Here is a 20163-nt window from a genome sequence, read left to right as displayed (position 1 = left end):
AGAAGAATATGGCAAATTATAAACCAAACCTACTACATAGATATTCAGTGGGAGAAAAAGTAATTGCACATTTGTATATTTAAAATGTGTCTTACATATTATATAATACATATATATATGCAATACAAAACAACTCATATGAAAATAAAATAGGATAAAATATATAATTATAGTCATACATTTGGAATTAAATATTGTCATACTTCTTATTCAGTATAGAGGTTGAAGTATTATTTTTAATTTGATTCACTTATCTTTGCACATATTTAATAATAGTAGAAGTGTGAATGATAGGGGTGCCAGGTTGGCTCAGTCAGAAGAGCATGCAACTCTCGATCTCAGGGTCATGAGTTCGAGCCCCAAGGTGGGTGTAGAGATTACTTAAATTAATAAATAAAATTTTAAATAAAGTGTGTGTGATATCACTTGGTTAATTGTGGTTTCTCATTAAAAATACAAGTATTCACCTATCTGGGTATGTTTGGATAATTTTAGGTATTTGGGTATATAAAAAAAAACTATTGTAGACAAATACATATGCATGTTTTCTGTGAAATGGAGAGAGACAAAGTGAGAGAGGGAGAGAGAGAGAGAGAGAGAGAGAAGAGATTTTTCTGTCCCTATTCACTTTGAAAATTATTTGAGTTGCCTTTGGCTTCACGTCATTTGGGGAAACATGTTGAAAGGATGTACTGCCTGGTGGAATCTAATTATGAAAATATTTTAAGTCATGTTCAATCAAGTTACAACTTTTGGATATTATTTTCAGATTCTTCCTTATTTCATTTTTATTTGGATGCATAAAATTTCAAGAAAAATGAAATAACTTTAAACATTATTTATAGCCACTTAAAGCAGAGGAAATCACAGAACTGTAGGTCCCTCCCCCCTCCCGTGCCCCTTAAAACACCTCGTAAAACAGCATGATATGATCTATCATGTACATTCTCTCTCCTAATGATCTCTGCAGCCCAAACTCATTTATTATTTATTTTTGATGAAATATTCAGATGGTCTGCCAATGTGCATGTTGGAGAAAACTAATCTATATTGAGCATTTAAAAAATTAAAGGAATTTTTAAAAATGAAACGTAAAATCAACCTCTCTTTGATTCCGAACTGCCCTTAACCTCCTCAGGAGGAAGATGGATCAGTGAGGACGTGGTGGGCCGGTGAGCCCTCATCTCTTCCAGCCATGGATTCCGGCGCCACTGGAAACCCTACCACAGAGCAGCTACGGCAGGAATTAAGAGGACATCAAAACCTCAAACAAGCTACACTCCTGTGGGTTGGGGAGAAACAAGACACTTAAACATTCCTGGTATGGTTTCCTTGGAAACATTTATAACAACAACTCAGTAATACTATGCCTTTCTGTTTTCTTAACCCTTCAGGCCATCAACTGAATGAAAACTTCCTTGAGGAAATACTTCAACTGCCTAGGTGGACTGGAAGAAATTAAACTCAGTGACGGGCGGCCTTCTGACCCCATTGTGTAGCCCAAGGTGTATGGTGGGGGCGGGGGTGGGGGGGTGGGGAGTCAGAGGGGAAAGATGGAGAGATGTACAAATTCCACCTTGACTGCATGAGAGCTTACTTCATAAAAGAGTGGAACTCTTTCGAGGTGACTTGTGTGGAAAAATAACAAACACCTCAAGCAAATAAAAAGTTAAATTATCTTTGGAAGTCTCCGTCAAATATACTTAGTAAGGGGGACAATCCCAAACCCAAGCGGTTGTATATACTCATATTGCCTAAAATGACAGAAAACAGCAAACAGCCCTTAAAAAATGTGTATCCAAAATAAAAGAAGGGCTTAGGAAAATTTTATTGGACCGATTTTTATCTAACCTATAACTCAAAGGAAGTCGTTCAGAGCAATCATCTCAATTAGTCGAGAAAATGATGCCCTTAGGAGAGGGTGGGATGGGAGAGATTGGTAGGGATGTTGCAGCCATTAGTTTGTGAAGTATACAGCAACAATCGCGATCATTAAGAAGTTTAATTATTTGGCATTCATGAAACAAAATCATTAGATTATAATAACTAATATAATAGTAATGGCTCTAAGAATAATGATAGTAAGGGGGCGCCAGGGTGGCTCAGTCTGTTGAGCGTCTGACTCTTGATTTCGGCTCAGGTCATGATTTCATGGTTTTGTGAGATAGAACCCCACATCCAGCTCCGTGCTGACTGTCCAAAGCCTGCTTTGGGCTTTGCCCTGTGGAGCCCTGTGTTGGGCTCTGTGCTCTGTGTAAAGCCTACTTAGAAAAAAAATAAATAAATAAAGGGTTGCCTAGTTGGCCCGGTAGGTTGAGCGTCCAACTTCAGCTCAAGTCATGATCTCCTAGTTCATGAGCTTAAGCTGCACCCTGGGGCTTGCTGCTGACAACACAGAGCCTGCTTCGAATCTTCTGTCCCCCTATCTCTGCCCCTCTCCCACTTGTGCTCTCTCAAAAATAAATAAACATTTTTAAAAGTTAAAATAAATAAATAACCTTGTCAATCTATATTGAGTAGCTGATATTTGACAACAAAATCAAAGAGCTCTTTTAAATGGTATCTTGAATTAAGAGAGTTTGGGAGTAATTGAGCTCAAATTATTCAAGTTTAAAATATATAATCTATATATCATTATTCAGCGATAGTTACAAGGTCATGACACTTGTGTTTTCTATAAAGTTTTTTTTAATTTTTTTTTAATGTTTATTTATTTTTGAGAGAGACAGAGACAGAATGCGAGTGGGTTAGGGGCAGAGAGAGAGGGAGACACAGAATCCGAAGCAGGCTCCAGGCTCTGAGCTGTCAGCACAGAGCCCAGTGCAGGACTCGATCTCAGGAGCCGAAAGATCATGACCTGAGCCACCCACGCGCACCAATGTTTTCTATGAAGTTTGAGTGTCATTAGTATCATTGTCAACAATAATTAGGGATTGTTAGTAACAGTAAACTTCTCTACCTCTCTAAATGTTTCAAAGAGGAGCTGACGTTTTCAGTGAAATCTTTTTCAGATTAGTAAAAGAAATATTTATAGGCTAAATGATCTTTGTTATTAGAACACATAAACATTAATATTTTAACTATGGACTCACAAAAATTTAGACATATGGACACTATATAAACCACCATTCTCAACTTCCCATTTTACAACTTTTAAGCCTGGTCAGACTGCCTGTAACCAATAGGGATTTGGCTTTTGTTCAGACCAAAAAAAAAAAAAAAAATGGCAGAGTGTTTTTCTCCACATTACCCTTCCAAATAGGCAGACCCCACTATCTTATCCAGTTGGGCTCCAAGTATTTTCATTAATGTCATTCTCAGTCTGCTGCATTAGTAAGACTGTTGTCTCGAGGAAAGGCAGGCCAAAGGAGAAGACATTTGGAGGCAGAGGTTGTCGATGTTTTACTGAAAAGCTATTGTACTGAAGTGCAAGTAACTTATTGCTTATTTGATGCATGTAATAAATTCGTTAACTCCTTTGCAAGAAAAAGAGGGAAATCATCCAGTTTCTTTGTTTTTTTTTTTAATGTTTTTATTTATTTTTGAGACAGAGAGAGACAGAGCATGAGCAGGGGAGGGGCAGAGAGAGAGGGAGACACAGAATCCGAAGCAGGCTCCAGGATCTGAGCTGTCAGCACAGAGCCCTACTCGGGGCTCGAACTCATGGACCGTGAGATCATGACCTGAGCTGAAGTTGGACGCTCAACCGACTGAGCCACCCAGGCGCCCCTAAATCATCCAGTTTCTAAACATTTCTTATCATTTCGGTCTAAGAAAGGATTAGGGTTTTCATTTAACACCTATTTCCTACTATATGGACCTCAAATTCTTCCCGGTATTTCTGCCTTTTTCCCCCCTGCCTGACATGGAAAATAAGATTCCGGAGCAGAATGAACAAGTTAAGACATGAAACATCTTATAGAATTCTGTGAAATAGTGCAATTGCATGGCAACTCTTTATAACCCTTCAAGGCATTTCCTTTGCATGAAAGAGACAGATTTCTAAGCAATTGTCCAAGTGTTACACTATATAGGGGGAAAAAAAAGGAATAAAACAACTTAGAAGGATACTAAATGACAATAATGTAATAATGCTTTTCATGAAAATCACATCTCTTCAGGAAAGTAACAGCAGAACCTTCTAGAAATCATGGAGGTAACTAGGCTACCACTGGCTAAAGAAAATCTAGATTAGAGAAGTCGCTGCCTTTTCTTCTGGATCTGCTAAGGAGATATGGTCCCTATGAAACTCCAGAGTGTGTGACAAGATCTTGAAATGATGCACGTGTGGTATTTCATCCAGAAGGTGAGCAGGGTGTCCAAAGGGCAACAAAAGAAGAGATGTGAAAATACAGCCAAAAGAATAAGGCTGATGATCCCAGCACTTAACTTTCAATAGATCTGACCCCTCAGCAAACAAAACGCCCTATACAAATTACAGCTTTCCTGGGGAACCACTCAGCATGAATTTGTGCTAGTTTATGGGTGCTGTTATCTTCTTCAAATAATTATGTTTCTTCTTTGTCACCACTCATGCACCCACACTTACCGAAGATGCTAAAAGTCTTGTCCCTTCTCTGTTCCAGAACTGCCTGGTTGCTGACAGATTCAGAGCTTCCTGCTTTTGGACCAATCAACTTTCCAGTTCTGGCAAGGGCAGGCCCTGTCTTTATCCCAACACGTCATCATGAGGCCTAAATTCCTGCACCCACCCACACAGTCTGTCTCAAATCCTAGCCTGTAAGTGTGAAGGCCCATGTAGAGGTCACAGCACCCGTGTGATGCATCAGTTCCCAGAAAACTCTGAAACGTTTAGAGGAAAAATGGAACATAATGGTGAAAACTGTGGCAAGGTGGGCTGATCTCAGGCGACACTCAGTAGACAGCCATGATGCTAATCAATGAAGAAGCATAGAATGCTTTTCAAGAGAACTTAAAAACAATGTTAAGTTTAGGGCCATGTGAGTGGGAGGAAAGCAGTGGCTTGGTGACATGAGTGGAAGAGAGACAACATCAAAAATACAGCAGTTGGGGCGCCTGGGTGGCTCGGTCGGTTAAGCGGCCGACTTCGGCTCAGGTCACGATCTCGCGGTCCGTGAGTTCGAGCCCCGCGTCGGGCTCTGTGCTGACAGCTCAGAGCCTGGAGCCTGTTTCAGATTCTGTGTCTCCCTCTCTCTGACCCTCCCCTGTTCATGCTGTCTCTCTCTGTCTCAAAAATAAATAAACGTTAAAAAAAAAATAAAAAAAAAATACAGCAGTTGAAGAGGGCCCAGTTAAAAAAAAAAAAAAAATGTCCTTAGCATGCAATCCCTACAAGAGAGAATGCAAAACAAAAGAGAAAGAAAAAAATGCGAACAGAGGTGAATGTGTAAACTACCCTTGGACAAAAGAATAGAACTCACTGAGTAGTCTGAGCAGTTAGTTATATAATTCTCCCTTTCACGGGGCCTCTCTCCATAAAGAAGTGCCTCATTTGTGCCTTCTTGTAAACTTTTTTAAAATGTTTATTTATTTTTTGAGAGAGAGAGAGACAGAGCATGAGCGGGGGAGGGGCAGAGAAAGAGGGAGACACAGAATCCGAAGCAGGCTCCAGGCTCTGAGCTGTCAGCACAGAGCCTGACATGGGGCTCGAACTCATGAATGGTGAGATCATGACCTGAGCCGAAACCAAGAGTCAGACGTTTAACCAACTGAGCCACCCAGGCACCCCTAACTTTTTTAAATGTTTGTTTATTTTTGAGAGAGAGAGAGAGGAACAGAGAGAGAGGGAGACACAGAATCTGAAGCAGGCTCCAGGCTCTGAGCTGTCAGCATAAAGCCCGACATGGGGCTTGAACCCGTGAACCGTGAGATCAGGACCTGAGCCGAAGTTAGACTCTTAACTGACTGAGCCACCCAGGCGCTCCCATTTGTGTCTTAATTTCGTAAATAAGACCAAAACAATGAGCACATATCCACAGTCTCTACACATTGCAAATCTTCCTGTTCCTGGTCAGTCAGATCCATCTTCCAAAAGCATAATGCTTGGGGGACGCCTGGGTGGCTCAGTCGGTCAAGCGTCTGACCTCGGCTCAGGTCATGATCTCACAGTTCATGGGTTCAAGGCCCACATAGGGCTCTGCACCAATAGATTCTCTGCCCCTCCTCCACTCACGCTTTCTCTCTCTCAAAATAAATAAACTTTAAAAAAATGAAATAAAAACACCGTTCTGATTATGTCCCTTTTCTGTTGAAAATGCTCCATCATCCACTACTGCTAAAAATAAGTTCAGACCCCGAGGGCTGGAATTGAGAGTTCTCTGGTGTATGGCCTACAAGACTTTCCAATGTGTATTTTCTCTGCTAATTCTACTTTCCATACTTTCTACTCAGGCTACTTTGAACTGCCTATCATTCCCTATGCAAACATTTCTGTAAGTTCTTCTGCCCTCACAGATTGTCCATACCATTCCCTACTTAGCCTCAGGTATCATTCATGGCATGTTTCAAGGGCCACGTCTTCCATGAAGAAAAGTTCAAGTAATTCCTGGCTTCCCCTGATTCCCACAGAATTTTATATGCAACCTCTAAATTTTCTCTCTTCTGCCTTATATGAAGTATGCCTATGTGAATGGGTGGATAGATGGATGGATGGATGGATGGATGGATGGATGGATAAATCTATAAATCCAAAAATACTTCTACTACTATGCTAAGTGAGAGGTACACACTATCTAAGATGTGTGAAGACATTGGAAGTGACTCTGAAGTAAGAGAAATCCGTGTTTCATTAGTTTTTTATTTGTGACCTTGAGTAAGACTTACTTAGCCTCTTTTGATTTGTTTTCTCTTACTTGTTGAAGAAGCAGAGGAATAAAAAAAAGGGTGAAAGGATAAAGAATGGTAATAACATATTTAGCAGAGTCCTTAGAAAATAAAATATATTCTGTTAATATTAGTCATTAGCAATATCAATAATCTCAATTAAACTTAATATAATTATTAGAGGAAAATTCTTTCCAGTTGAGTTTTACACACCTCATGATGTCTAGCATATACAGTTACTCAACTCATATTGGTTGAACGAAGGCATATATCTACCTTGTTTCATTTATAAGAAGTCAGTAGGAGGCGTGCCTGGGTGGTTCCGTTGGTTACGTGCCCGACTTTGGCTCAGGTCATAATCTCATGGTTCATGAGTTCCAGCCCCGCATCGGGCTCTGTGCTAACAGCTCAAAGCCTGGAGCCTGCTTCAGATTGTGTGTCCCTCTCTCTGTCCCTCCCTGCCTCACGCTCTGTCTCTCTCTATATATCTCAAAAATAAATTTAAAAAATTTTTAAAAAGTCAATATGATAAAAGTATTCCAATAATTAAAAAGAAAGAAAGAAAGAAAGAAAGAAAGAAAGAAAGAAAGAAAGAAGAAAAGGATGTGGTAAAGAAGTTGGCAGAGTGGAAAGTGAAGGTGGGGAAGAAAAAGTGAATAATACTAGGAAATCTACACACAGCGCAACGCCCACAAAATAGAAATTGATAAATTAGAGCAGGTGTTCATAATATTCGGTTCATGATCTGGCCTCAAGGGCCTGTGGACCTTCTGAAATTGCATGCAGTGTTTGTAAATGAGGAAGTCTCAGAAGGATGTATGACTCACAAAAGGAACACTTTTTAGAGAACAAGCAAATTAGAAAGGTCAATTAGAGATCACAGAGAATAAGATAATAAAACTGGTGCTTAATGCAGGGGTGTTGTTTGGAACGTTTTACTGTGAGTGGTAGCAAATGTGAGCTCCTAAATATGAAACAAAGGGAATTATGGTCTTAAGGATGAAAAACATCTGCCTTTTACCTCTCTTCTGGGAGAGCAGAAATTATTAAGTTTTGGAGTCTGGAAGGTTGTCAGGAGATGAATGAGCTAAAAAGGGTGAAGCGCCCTGGAAGCAGAAGAAAAGGGGAAAAATGGGAAAAGAACAAAAATGAAAAATTGTCAACTGTGAGGAATGAACACGCAATTGATCGAGAACAGAAAATAGAGCTTAGAAGGACATGTTAAACATTTGTTAACATAAAAGACAAATCAAAAGCAAATAAATGCCTCGTTGGAAGAAAACAAAAGTATGATATACTACAAACAAAGCATCACCTATAGTTTACTTCTTGTGCGTGTTAGCTCAGAATGGCTTTCACTGGAAGAGATCTGTGAATGAATGCAGTCATTTTAAATAACTGACATTACCTTAACTGCTCTTGCACATTAATCACTACTAACTGAAACCAAAAAAAAAAAAAAGTGTAGCACATAATAACTAAATTGCATCAACCTGAGTCTTCTCTAGGATATTGGAGCCTCAAAGCCATTGTAGACACACACAGTACAAATGATATTGACGTGCGGTGTTTATTTTCTGAGAAACACATCTATCTCGCTCAAGAACCAGTGGAGAGAGAACAGAAACTTGCAATTGATCTCTGTACTTAACAGTCATATCTGAGCTCTCTGTGCATTAAAAAGCATATCATTTTTAGCATTTCAGCTGTTCTTACCATTCAAATAGTGTGTCCCACTTATGGTACTTTAAGAATCCAGAAACTTACAAGATCCAAATTCAATCTCAGTTTTAACAAGCTGTTCAGCGTTTGCATCAAAGACATTCTATTAAATCAGTTGAAAATAATTTCATTATTATCTTTTTTAACACACTGATTATATTGCTATATGTTAAGATTTGAGTTGCAAGTGATCATGCCCCTTACATGAGTAGAAGAAAGGAGAGAAATATGGCTTATATAGATGTCGGGAGACCGTCTTTAAAATACAGCGTTTCCACATACATGGTAGTTTTAAGGAATATGAAGGCACTGCAACTTTATTTTTACTGTAAAAGACAAAGTCAATTATAAAGCATTGGTATAAATCCCAAACCCTGGGGACTTTGTTAATGCAATATTGGATTCCTGAAATCAAGAGGAAAGTCCATTGGGAAACAACGCTGCCGGAAGACTTAGCTTCTGGAAAATCAACTTATCTGAGGAATTAGAGCTCCAACTAAATAGAATTAGTCAAACACTGAGCCCAGGACCAGCTACATAATTTGCAGGTCTGGTGCAAAATAAATGCTGAGCCCCTTGTTTAAAAAAAAAAATGATTAAGAATTTCAATATGGGGACACAAGGGCACAATCCAAACCCAATGCAGAACGTTGTGTGACTGTAGTGGGTCCTGTCCCAGACCCACTACATAAGCCTAGTCAGATTTCTGTAAAGCCAGGTGCCATGTTTCTTTATATGGTAACTTAGGCACCAATAAAAAATTCAAATTTCATTGTAACAGAACTTAAGAACTACACTGAATAGGGGCGCCTGGGTGGCTCAGCTGGTTAAGTGGCAGACTTCGGCTCAGGTCATGATCTCGAGGTCCCTGAGTTCGAGCCCCCCGTCGGGCTCTGTGCTGACAGCTCAGAGCCTGGAGCCTGTTTCCGATTCTGTGTCTCCCTCTCTCTGACCCTCCCCTGTTCATGCTCTGTCTCTCCCTGTCTCAAAAATAAATAAAACGTTAAAAATTTTTTAAAAAAACTAAAAAAAGAACTACACTGAATAAAATTTAATAATTGAGTCATAATCTTTTTTATGTCTTATGGAAGAATCAAATATCTACATACGAACTTTGAAGATGAAGGAGGAGGTATTATGGGGACTTGCATGAGTTCTTGGCAGGGATGCGTAACCTTTTCCACTATAAACTTTTCCCGCTGTTGACAACAGTTGCCTAGTGAGATGACAGGTCCCTGCTAAAGGCAGTATTTAAGAAGAGGGAGCTATGCAGAGGCCAGCCTTAAAAAGCTTTTGACTCCAAGATGATATAAGGTGTAAAATCTCAGACCTGACGTCTCCATGGTAGAAATTCAGGAGGAGTATGAAGCCAGAAAAAGATTTAAGGAAATTTTTTTTAAAAACGTAAAATGAGTGATCAGATCTGAGGAGAGAGCTAACATTTGCTTAAGCTGTGATTGGTGACCATAAATAGTTAATAAAAAGTCACTGTCTTCCCTTACTTTTAAGTCCTTCTCCCATAAGTTGCCTGTGTTATGTTTTAATAGAAAAATGATCTCATTTCAAAATAAGATTTCATAGGCATATATTCATGGACACACAGGCACACACAGGCATATATTTTAATCTATGTGGTCACAACCAGGGCAGTGACCATCTGTTGCGTGTACATCTGTTAGAAGATGAAAATTTTAGTTATAAATAAAAGTTTGGAACGGCACATCTGGCAATCACAAAAGTAAATATGGAAATTATACAATCCCCTTGAATTACAATGAATTCAGATAACCCCTATAATTTCTTTTTTTAAGTTTACTTATTGAAAGAGAGAGAGAGAGAGAGAGAACGTGAGCAGGGGGAGACAGAGAGACAGAGAGAGAGAGAAAGAGAAAGAGAGAGAGAATCCCAAGCAGGCTCTGCACTGTAAACCCCTTCTTAAACTTACGATATGAGTTCATCTTTCATCAGAATAACCCACTCTTGTTATATAGAATTAATTAACATGGATTTGGCTGACTTCAAAGTCTAGTAGCTAAATACACCTTCCTTTCTTCTAAATTTGAAAATTCGAAGTTGATTAGGAACACTCTAAGCCAGTTGCAGTGATTTCTTAAGATACCTTATTTCCCTCAGCCACGGCCTCATTTAGAGTCTACATTGGATTAAGGAATATCCACATTAATATGAAGATAAGTAATGGGCACTTATATTTATTTACCACTTATTCACTGTAGTATATCAGGAACTCTACTAACTGCTCTCTGTGTGTGATGCTTTCTAATCTTTAAAATATTTCTGAGATGCTACTGGCAAGATTTCCATTTTGCAAATCAGGGAACTCAGGAAATAAGGAAACTAGAGAGGTTATGAAACCTGCTCCAAATTATACAGCTAGTATTTGATTTAAGAATTAAATTTGGCTGTAATAGAGACCTAAACACACTCACTTAAACAAATGAGGGTTTACAGTCTTCTCTTGTGGCAACAAGTCTAGAACATCAACTGAGAGGTCTCCATGATTCTTTTGGTTATTAAATCATTGTTGCAAGATGGCAGCTCCAACCTTAGGGATAAATTAGCATTTCAGGCCAGAAGGAAGGAAGAGTGAAGTGCCAATGGCTGAGTCTCTCCTTTCTCAGGCAGTTATTCCGGGAACCCCAGTCAACAAGTGTCAGAGTTCATTGCCCACCCTATCTGCAAATAAGTTTAAGAAATACAGAGTTTTAATTTTCCCCCCCCTAAACTGGGCTTATTGCTGTCCCCATCAAAGTCAAGCTCATTAGTAAGAAAGGAGAAAAATGGCTATTGAGTAGAAAATCATCACTCTGTCGAGCTGCTTGGCACCCTTTTCTCTCTGCATGTTCCTACCTAGGAAAGCATTTCAGCCAGAAGTGATGATAAGGAAGCTTCCATCGTCTTTCTTCACTTCTTCTCTGTCCTCCATTGTGGTAAGAAAAGGGAAATTCTATTTGTTCACATTGCCTGTGGTGGTTTCTAAAGGAAAACTATTCCTCCTTTCTTTTGCTTCTCTTTTCTGTCCTCAAGGAAAGCTCATGAAACTGGATGTTAACTGGAATTTTTTCATCAAGGCAACAGAAGGAGCAAGGGAGCAAGAAGACAGGAAGTCTTAAAAGTACCCGTAAAACCTTGGATTGCAAGTAACCTGTTCTGCAAGTGTTCTGGAAGATGAGCAAACATTTCTAATAAATTTTAACTTGACAAATAAGCCCTGTCTTGCAATACAAGTAGAACAAGGTGCCGAATGTCACATGAACACAACTGAGCCAATGGTTCTTGAAATTTGCTTTGATACACAAGTGCTTTGGGTTGCAATCATATTTCCAGAATGAATTATGCTCACAAACCACCATTTTACTGTATTTCAAAATGGATGGCCGAAAAACAGTGAAAATATAAAATATATGGAATATCACCCATATCATGTACACAATATGACCAAGGTTATGTTGGTCAGAAGAGATTTGTTGTGTTTTTTTTTTCCTTTATAAAGCAATTCTTGGGGATCAGTGGAGTACTGCAAGTTTATTCTCCATCCAAACACTTTGCCCTTCAATGCAAGACATAAACTTCAACAGAGCCAGGCAGAGAGGTTGAGATGGATTCCAGGCATTAGAAGGTATGCAGTGATCATGAGCCTGACAAATGCTAAGGACTCTAAAGGCAAGGATTTGTAGCTTTCAGCTGGAAACAATGGGACAGAAGAGATAACAGGTTGTGTTGAAGTTATCTACAATTCTGCAATAAGGCTTGCGTCTTGCTCATAATATAGAAGTGGAACTTTTAGACACAGCCACCTGACACTCCTTAAGAAGGCCACCTGTATGGATGATAGGACTGACAGGACATCTGGGATAAAAGGAACATCAGAAATCAGAGGCTGATGGGAGTTCCGATGACCAGAGAAGGATGCGTTGCCCAGATCATGAAAACTACAGCTGGATATTCCAGAAGGAAAGTTGAGAAACTCGGGAAGGCACCCGTGATAGGAGACGGGGTTAAATGCCTGCCAAGACCACAGAATGTGAAGTCAGACCCACATTGCCACGTAGGTAAGATTCTTCCTCATCTCTTGTCTTTCTCTTTGGCCTTTCTGTCTGCATTAACCCTGGAGAACGTCCAAAAGGGAGTGGTGGGGAGGCCAGCAATAGGGACAGGGGCTAGCTTTCCGAAAAGTCAGGGGGCTACGAGCTACCAGCCTCTGCTGAGTGAAAAGAAAATCTTTCCCTAAATGAACATTACAGTAAATATTCACACATTATATTGAACAGTTGTAATTACTAAATTGAAATGTGTTTGCTGAGTTAAAGAGGCCATAGGACCTTTGTTACCTACAAGTGAGCATAAAAAGCATGCATCCACCTGAGATTTCATGCCTGGGTTTCTATGGAAAGAGCGGATTCCCACTGAGACCGTTTGGAGGCAGCAAGGGAGACAGAAGTGCATTCGCACTGGACTGTCTTCTCTTTTTTGCCTCTTCTTTATAGTGGCTATGCTCATCTTTTGCTCTGTCTCTAAGAAAAAGATAGGGCCCTCTCCATCTTGACCCACCCATGAGGTCTCTGAGGAAATCAAACACAAGCACTCACTGGGAGAATGACCCCCTAACGACCATTAGGGCTGACAGTCCAATGGAGAACTCCGTTGAACTAAGCTGAAACATTCAGAACTCCTATTTGGACCTGGAGAACACAGACCCAACAGGCGTCTTTACACCCACCCCTGAAACCCACAGATAAATATTTGTTTTTGTTACTCCAATGCCAAGAATGCCTTCTCCAGAAGAATGAACACACTCAAGGACAAGAGGACTATGGCAGAAGAGCATTAAGTTTTAGGACCCTTTCTCTTAGCTCCCAGATTAGAATTGAGAAACAGACCTAGGCTTTAAGCCCAAGAAAAGCACAATGTCACTAATCAAGCTGATTCCAGAATGCAGCTTTAGATGAACCTGCTCTTTTTTACCCCACATCTATCACCGGCAGGAGCGCTGGGCAGCCCGAGGCCTCCCTCAAATAGCCCAGCTGACCTGATCACAAGAAGGGCAGAGAAGGGAAATGCCCTGCGGAGAGGCTAGTTCTGACAAGGAATAAGCCTGGAGAGACACCGAGTTCCTGCTGCCTGACTCACGGTGAGCACATCATTCCTCCCGCCCTGGGCAAGGTGAGTGAAGGCACAGATCTGCTGAAGGCTCTTCCCTCACACTTGCATATCCCTTCCCTTTTGTGGGGACAGAGCACGGAGATCTCTTCCCCCAGCGTTAATGGTTGAAGGTTACAGAGAAGGCAATGGGAGCTATAGTAGTTAAGAGCCTGGTCTCAGAGCTGCCGAAGGATGTCAAACCGGACTATCCTCCCTTCTACCTGGAACACATTGTGTCTTTTTTTTTTTTTTTTCCAACGTTTATTTTTGGGACAGAGAGAGACAGCGCATGAACGGGGGAGGGGCAGAGAGAGAGGGAGACACAGAATCAGAAACAGGCTCCAGGCTCTGGGCCAGCCCGATGCGGGGCTCGAACTCCCGGACCGCGAGATCGTGACCTGGCTGAAGTCGGACGCTTAACCGACTGCGCCACCCAGGTGCCCCCTACATTGTGTCTTCTTAACACGGAGCTAAGGAAATCTCCCTAGGAGGCTTGTTACAAAGATTAAACTAGTTAAGAAATGTAAAGCACGTAGAGTGGTGCCTAGAAGATACTAAGCACTCTGTATAGCAGTTATCTTACTCAAATGCGGAGCCATATTTCTCTGCGTGTGGGTATCTCTGCTTTGAATCATCTTTAGAGTATTTTATAAAAATGCCAGCAAACCATCACATTTCCACTTTTTTAGATTACCTAGAACGTCATCGCGGGGCTTCTTTCACTTTGTGTTTCACCTCAGCACAAGGAAGGAGATACATGTAAGAGACTGAATATGCTACAACTTGGAGGCACGGATTTTTCCGTTTGCTTTTTTTCTTTTTTTCTTTTTGCTGTTGTACTCACCAAGATTTGAATGTGCAGGTCTCTTGACCGGGTGATGAATTGCAAGTCAAACTGAAAATTAAAACCACATCAAACAAGGCAAAGTTGGATAATAGTCTCTATTGACATATTTTAATTTCACTTCTCAGAGAGCCTTAAATAACTTTCTCGCTGGGCCAGAACTTTCTCCCAGGGTTCATGTTTAACCTCCACTGCAGACACATCAGATGGTCTGTGTCAGGATCCGGGGAAATCCACGGCTACACTTGCTTTGAGAGGAAAAAAATCACCGAGAGCGTGTCAAGGGCTTGTTGAGTTGAACTCTGGGCTGGGAGGGATTGGATATTCTTCGGCACTCTTCATCTGCTGTTTATGAGAGTTCTTGGCATTTGTGAAAGGTAGCCTTCCAAGATCCCATATCGCCCCCAACCCTAATCTGGTGCATAGCCACACGCATGCGTGTACACGGGCACCCGTATTTACACACACAGACAATTGTTTGTGTCGATGAAGAGGCAGCAGACTGGCATTTTTTAAGAGGGTGGTTTTTAATGGACCTCACATAGGAAAAGGACACTAAGAGCCAAATCAAGCCCATCAGAGAAGCCGAAAGTCAGAGCCACAACAATCAGGAACCAACCACATCCAAGGCATGATTGAGGCTTGACGGTGAAGTAGTTGAGAACAGCGACGCAAGAAACAGAACGCCTGGGTTCAAAGCCTGCTTTTGTCCTGTACCAGCCTGTGTGACATTTGTGCAGTTTACTTAACCACCCCGGGCCGCAGTGTGCTCATCTGTAAAACGGAGGCACTGGCCGTACTCACACCTGTACAGTGGAAATAATAACAGAACCTACCTCATAAGGTTGCTCATTTTGTATGCCTGTAAAAAAAAAGTGATGATAACTACACCTGTCTCATCGGATTGCCACGGAGTTTGAAAGAGTCAGTATCTACAAGGTGCTTAGGAAACTGGCGTATAGGGAGCACTGAGGAAGCATGATTTCTATCCTGATTCGCCGTGATTTCTATGATCGAAGACTCAAAAATGAGATTAACACAGGAGCCGTTCAGACACTAGCACAGCAGGGCTAGGGAAACCAGGTAACTGACACGGTAACAGGGGAGAGAGAGAGGCTCACCTTTATGGACTATTGCGTGTGTCGCATGTGCCTGGGTCAGGCTGACAAAAGACCTATCAGCAAAGTGGCCGGAATGGTTTTTGTTTGTTTGTTTGTTTCGCTTTTCTAAGAAAGTCCGGAGCATCGCTCCAGGGGAGATTTGCCCTGCAATATTCAATGCTGAACCAAATGGCTCAAGGTTAGCCGTGCTGAATGTCTTCTGGTTCGGTCTCTCTTAATATAAAGGCTTTGTGTTTGCTCCACGAATGAAGTTTTTATTTGGAGTGAACCCTTTGGACTGCCACAGACCAAAGGGATTACATTCAGCAATCAGTAGCTCAGTGATGCCACTCACTGCCCTCTACGGCAAAACTTTGTGGCAAAAACTAGAACTCTTGGACATCTCTAAGTTTTGTTTACAGGTTATCTGTCTCATAGGTGTTGATGTTACACATACATGCCCGCACGCAAAGGTAGCTTCTCTTTTACCAATGCTGAAATCGGAGATGTTCGCTACTCTTTATTAAATTATAAAACTGAACATCCAGGGGTGCCTGGGTGACTCCAGCATCCGACTCTTGACCTCAGCTCACGTCATGATCTCACAGCTTGTGAGTTTGAGCGCTGGGTCTGGCTCTGTGCTGACAGCACGGAGCCGGCTTGGGTTTCTGTCTCTCCTTCTTCCTACTCGTGCATGTGTACACACATGCACTCTATCCCTCTCAAAATAAAGACACCTAAAAATTTTTTAAGTGAAAAAATGTGTATCCACATTCATTGGAGCACATGATTTGTTTTCAGCTAGCAGTTTTCCTGTTGACGCTCAGTGACTTCTGTACAGGAAGACGGGTTCTCTCCTCTTACCTTATCGTGTCTACATTTCTGCAATGTTAGCTGTTCCATATATTCAGCTTTGGGTTAATGTATTTCATACGGCCACTAATGGAAGATAGAAGTTTGGAGACGGTGTTATCAAGTTATAACTTGGAAATCTACTTGGAGTACCTCTATAGTGTCTTGCACGCAAGCCGGACATGCAGTGACATTTAAAAATGGCCATGATTGAACATGTACGTGGCATTTTGCAAGCATTCTAAAAACTGCTTTCTAAAGCAGTCACTCAGATAACAGGTGTTCTTCTCCTCATCAAATGTTTAAAAGTGGATTATTTATGGCATGAGTAGGGGGCAAGGAACAGAGAAAGAGCTGCTATTTTTGCCACGTTCATTAAATCAACTAATTAGTAATTTTTGTTTGTTTGATGTTTACTTAGTACGTTTTAGGTAAACTCATCATCATCTCTTTTTCATCACAAATGGAACGATAGACCAGAAGGGGGCATAACCTTGAGCCCTACATCATATTTATATTTATTATCCTCCCTGGTGAAGTGAGTGTAGAGGTGTGAAATTCAAACCGAGAAAAACAGACTTTTTGAAGAAGTGCTGACACAGAGGCTATAATTACAAAAAGAAATTTAAAAAATGTGTATATGTATTTATATTTATTCGATGGCCAAAAGTAAAAAAAAAATCACTTAAAAGAAGGAAAACTAGGTGTGTAATTATGTCATCATCGATACGGCTCACAGTTTCCACCGATCCAAATAAAGAGTATGTATTTTAAAACATAAAATATTTAAAATAAAATTCAACCAGCAGCCGCAACAGTCTTAAGTGATCAATTAGAGAAATGAAGAAAATGACAACTCAGTAGGAAATGAATACAGTTCTATATTCTCATTTTTCACTACATCATGGTTATGATTTTACTGTAGACTTATAAATTCACTAATTCGGGTTAGTTCATAGTTTCAGACTTAGTTTCATGTGTGATTTGACAGCTTCTATGTCCCTGATGGATTTATAGTGCAGATATATTTAATAAAAATTTGGGAAATTTAAACTCAGAGAAAGGGGCGCCTGGGTGGCGCAGTCGGTTAAGCGTCCGACTTCAGCCAGGTCACGATCTCGCGGTCCGTGAGTTCGAGCCCCGCGTCGGGCTCTGGGCTGACGGCTCAGAGCCTGGAGCCTGTTTCTGATTCTGTGTCTCCCTCTCTCTCTGCCCCTCCCCCGTTCATGCTCTGTCTCTCTCTGTCCCAAAAATAAATAAACGTTGAAAAAAAAAATTTAAACTCAGAGAAAATATGCATCATCTTGAGATACCCTGAGGCTTTGATATTATTAAGACATCTTAATGATGCTGATTAACAAAAATGCATGTCAATGATGATAAGATTTTTACGGAATTGTCACTTTACAGTAACTTAAAACATAATTATTGTTGACCAGAAAATAACATGATTTTTTTTAGGTTTATTTATTTTGAGAGAGAGAAAAGGAGAGTACGAGCAGGGGAGAGAAAGGGACAGAGAATCTCAAGCAGGCTCCACGCTCTCAGCAGGGAGCCTGATGTGGGGCTCGATCTTGGAAAACTGTGAGATTATGACCTGAGCTGAAACCAAGAGTTAGACGCTTAACCAGCTGAGCCACCCAGACACCCTGAAAATAACATGATTCAAAAGGCTTTCTGAGGATGTGAAAAGAGCAAGTATGAGTGTCAGACTGTTGATCAGACCAATGGAAGACCAAGCTGAGTTTCTAAATGTGAGCACTGAAAATAAACAGTTTGGGGACCTCTGGGATCTAGTCCGGCATGTAAGGAACATGGAGGTTGTCACCTCAATCGTCCAACAAGAAAAAATCCCGAGCAGCCTATAAATCAACAACGTTTCTTAGCTTTGTCAAAGAATTCAGGTCACACGATAAGCAAATGTGCTAAAATTGGAGAACTAGGTGAAAACCTACCTGAACAGAACCCAAGGAGCAGAAACCTTTGTGGGAACCAGTACTAGGGTAGGAAAATCTGAATTATGGTTGACAGATTTCTGAAGGTTTGAAGCGGACAAGGCTGAATTAAGAATCCTCTGGAGGCTCAGTCTTGTAGGAGCCCCACAGTGTTTTGAGTGTCAGCTGCAGAAGCCCTTCCAGGTTTTCATAGTGAAGATCTGAGAAAAAAAAAAAAATCCCCTTATCTTCCAGCAGGATGGGGGGGAGGGTAGACATTTTGAAATATGCCCAGAACATTCAGTTCTTAATAAAGCCTGTCCTCAAGAGGAACTACTTTACCAAAGCATAACCTACTGAGGTTTTATCAGAACCCAACTGGCCTAGGGGTGTGGGGAGGGATATCTCCAACTCCAGCCCCCTCCAGACTATCCTATCCACCGAAGAAGGGTGGAGAAGAGGCAATGAGAAGCACTAATGAAGACCAAACCCGTGGACACAGGCTGGCCCAGTAAGAGGCCAACCTAGCCATAGGACTAGAGAATGCCTCCCTCCCAACACATATCGAATCACTATAACAGGAAAGGCCTATCTATATATCACACTTCTCAACAAGAAAACAAACAACCCATTCAAAAATGGCAAAGGATCTAACAGGCACCTCACCCAAGAAGGTATACTGATAACTAAAAAGCATATGAAAAAGTGTTTGACATCTGATTATGAAGAAATTGCAAATTAAAACAACCATGAGTGGCGTGCCTGGGTGGCTCAGTGGGTTAAGCATCTGACTCTGGCGCAGGTCAAGATCTTGTGGTTCACCGGTTCAAGCCCCATGTCAGGCTCTATGCTGACAACTCAGAGCCTGGAGCCTGCTCCTGCTCTGTCTGGATTCTGTGTCTTCTTCCTCTCTGCCCCTCCCCCACTCATTTTCTCTCTCTCTCTCTCTCTCTCTCTCTCTCTCTCTCTCTCTCTCTCATAAATCAATCAATCAATCAATCAACCATGAGATACCACTATGCACCTATTAGAATGATCCAGATCGAAACCACCACCAGTGTCAGCCTCAGGAAAAGTAAGTGGGTATCTGAGAACTCTGTAAACCTACAACTGCTCATAGAAAATAGTGTGCCATTTAAATAAATTAACTAATAAATATGGCAAAATATCCGTGGGGGTGCCGAAAAAGAAAAATAAACAGTAGTTAGCTTAAAACTTTTTTTTAATACTATAAATGTAGATAGATGATAGATAGATAGATGATATAGAAACTGGACTATCCTATTTTCCCATTTTAAACATTTTTAACATATATAATAATACTGGAACCTTCACTTTTCCTTACTTAAGTGAAAGTATTTTTCATGTGCATCTGTTTTAAAATAAATCCATTTATTATGGTCCTTCTAATGCTTACTGATAAAAATATAACTAATTAACTCTTTTGTTTTTAAAAGTCTGGTGAGGTTCAACATTTAAGTGTTTTTATATGGTTCATCTCTGTTTGAAACAAATCCCACTCCCATCATTTCTGAAGCCAGCATAATGTATCTGTCTTTTTCCTCTTAATACTTGAAACAAGGCAACTGTTTATGACTTGGGTTTTTCTCATTTGTTATAAATAACTGACAATGAGAAATGTAGTAAAATATGATGTGGTTTAAAAGGTGCTAATTAAGCTATTCATGACAACATTGTGACTCTGAAGTGCATGAGTCATTAGGAATCTTAATGGAAGTACTTTTTG

This window comes from Lynx rufus, unplaced genomic scaffold (assembly GCF_022079265.1).
Source record: "Lynx rufus isolate CCGP_SWC_20201006 ecotype Redwood Valley unplaced genomic scaffold, mLynRuf1.p SCAF_2, whole genome shotgun sequence".
NCBI lineage: Eukaryota > Metazoa > Chordata > Mammalia > Carnivora > Felidae > Lynx > Lynx rufus.
The sequence above is the reverse complement of the archived record's forward strand: the minus strand, read 5'-3'. Positions refer to the sequence as shown.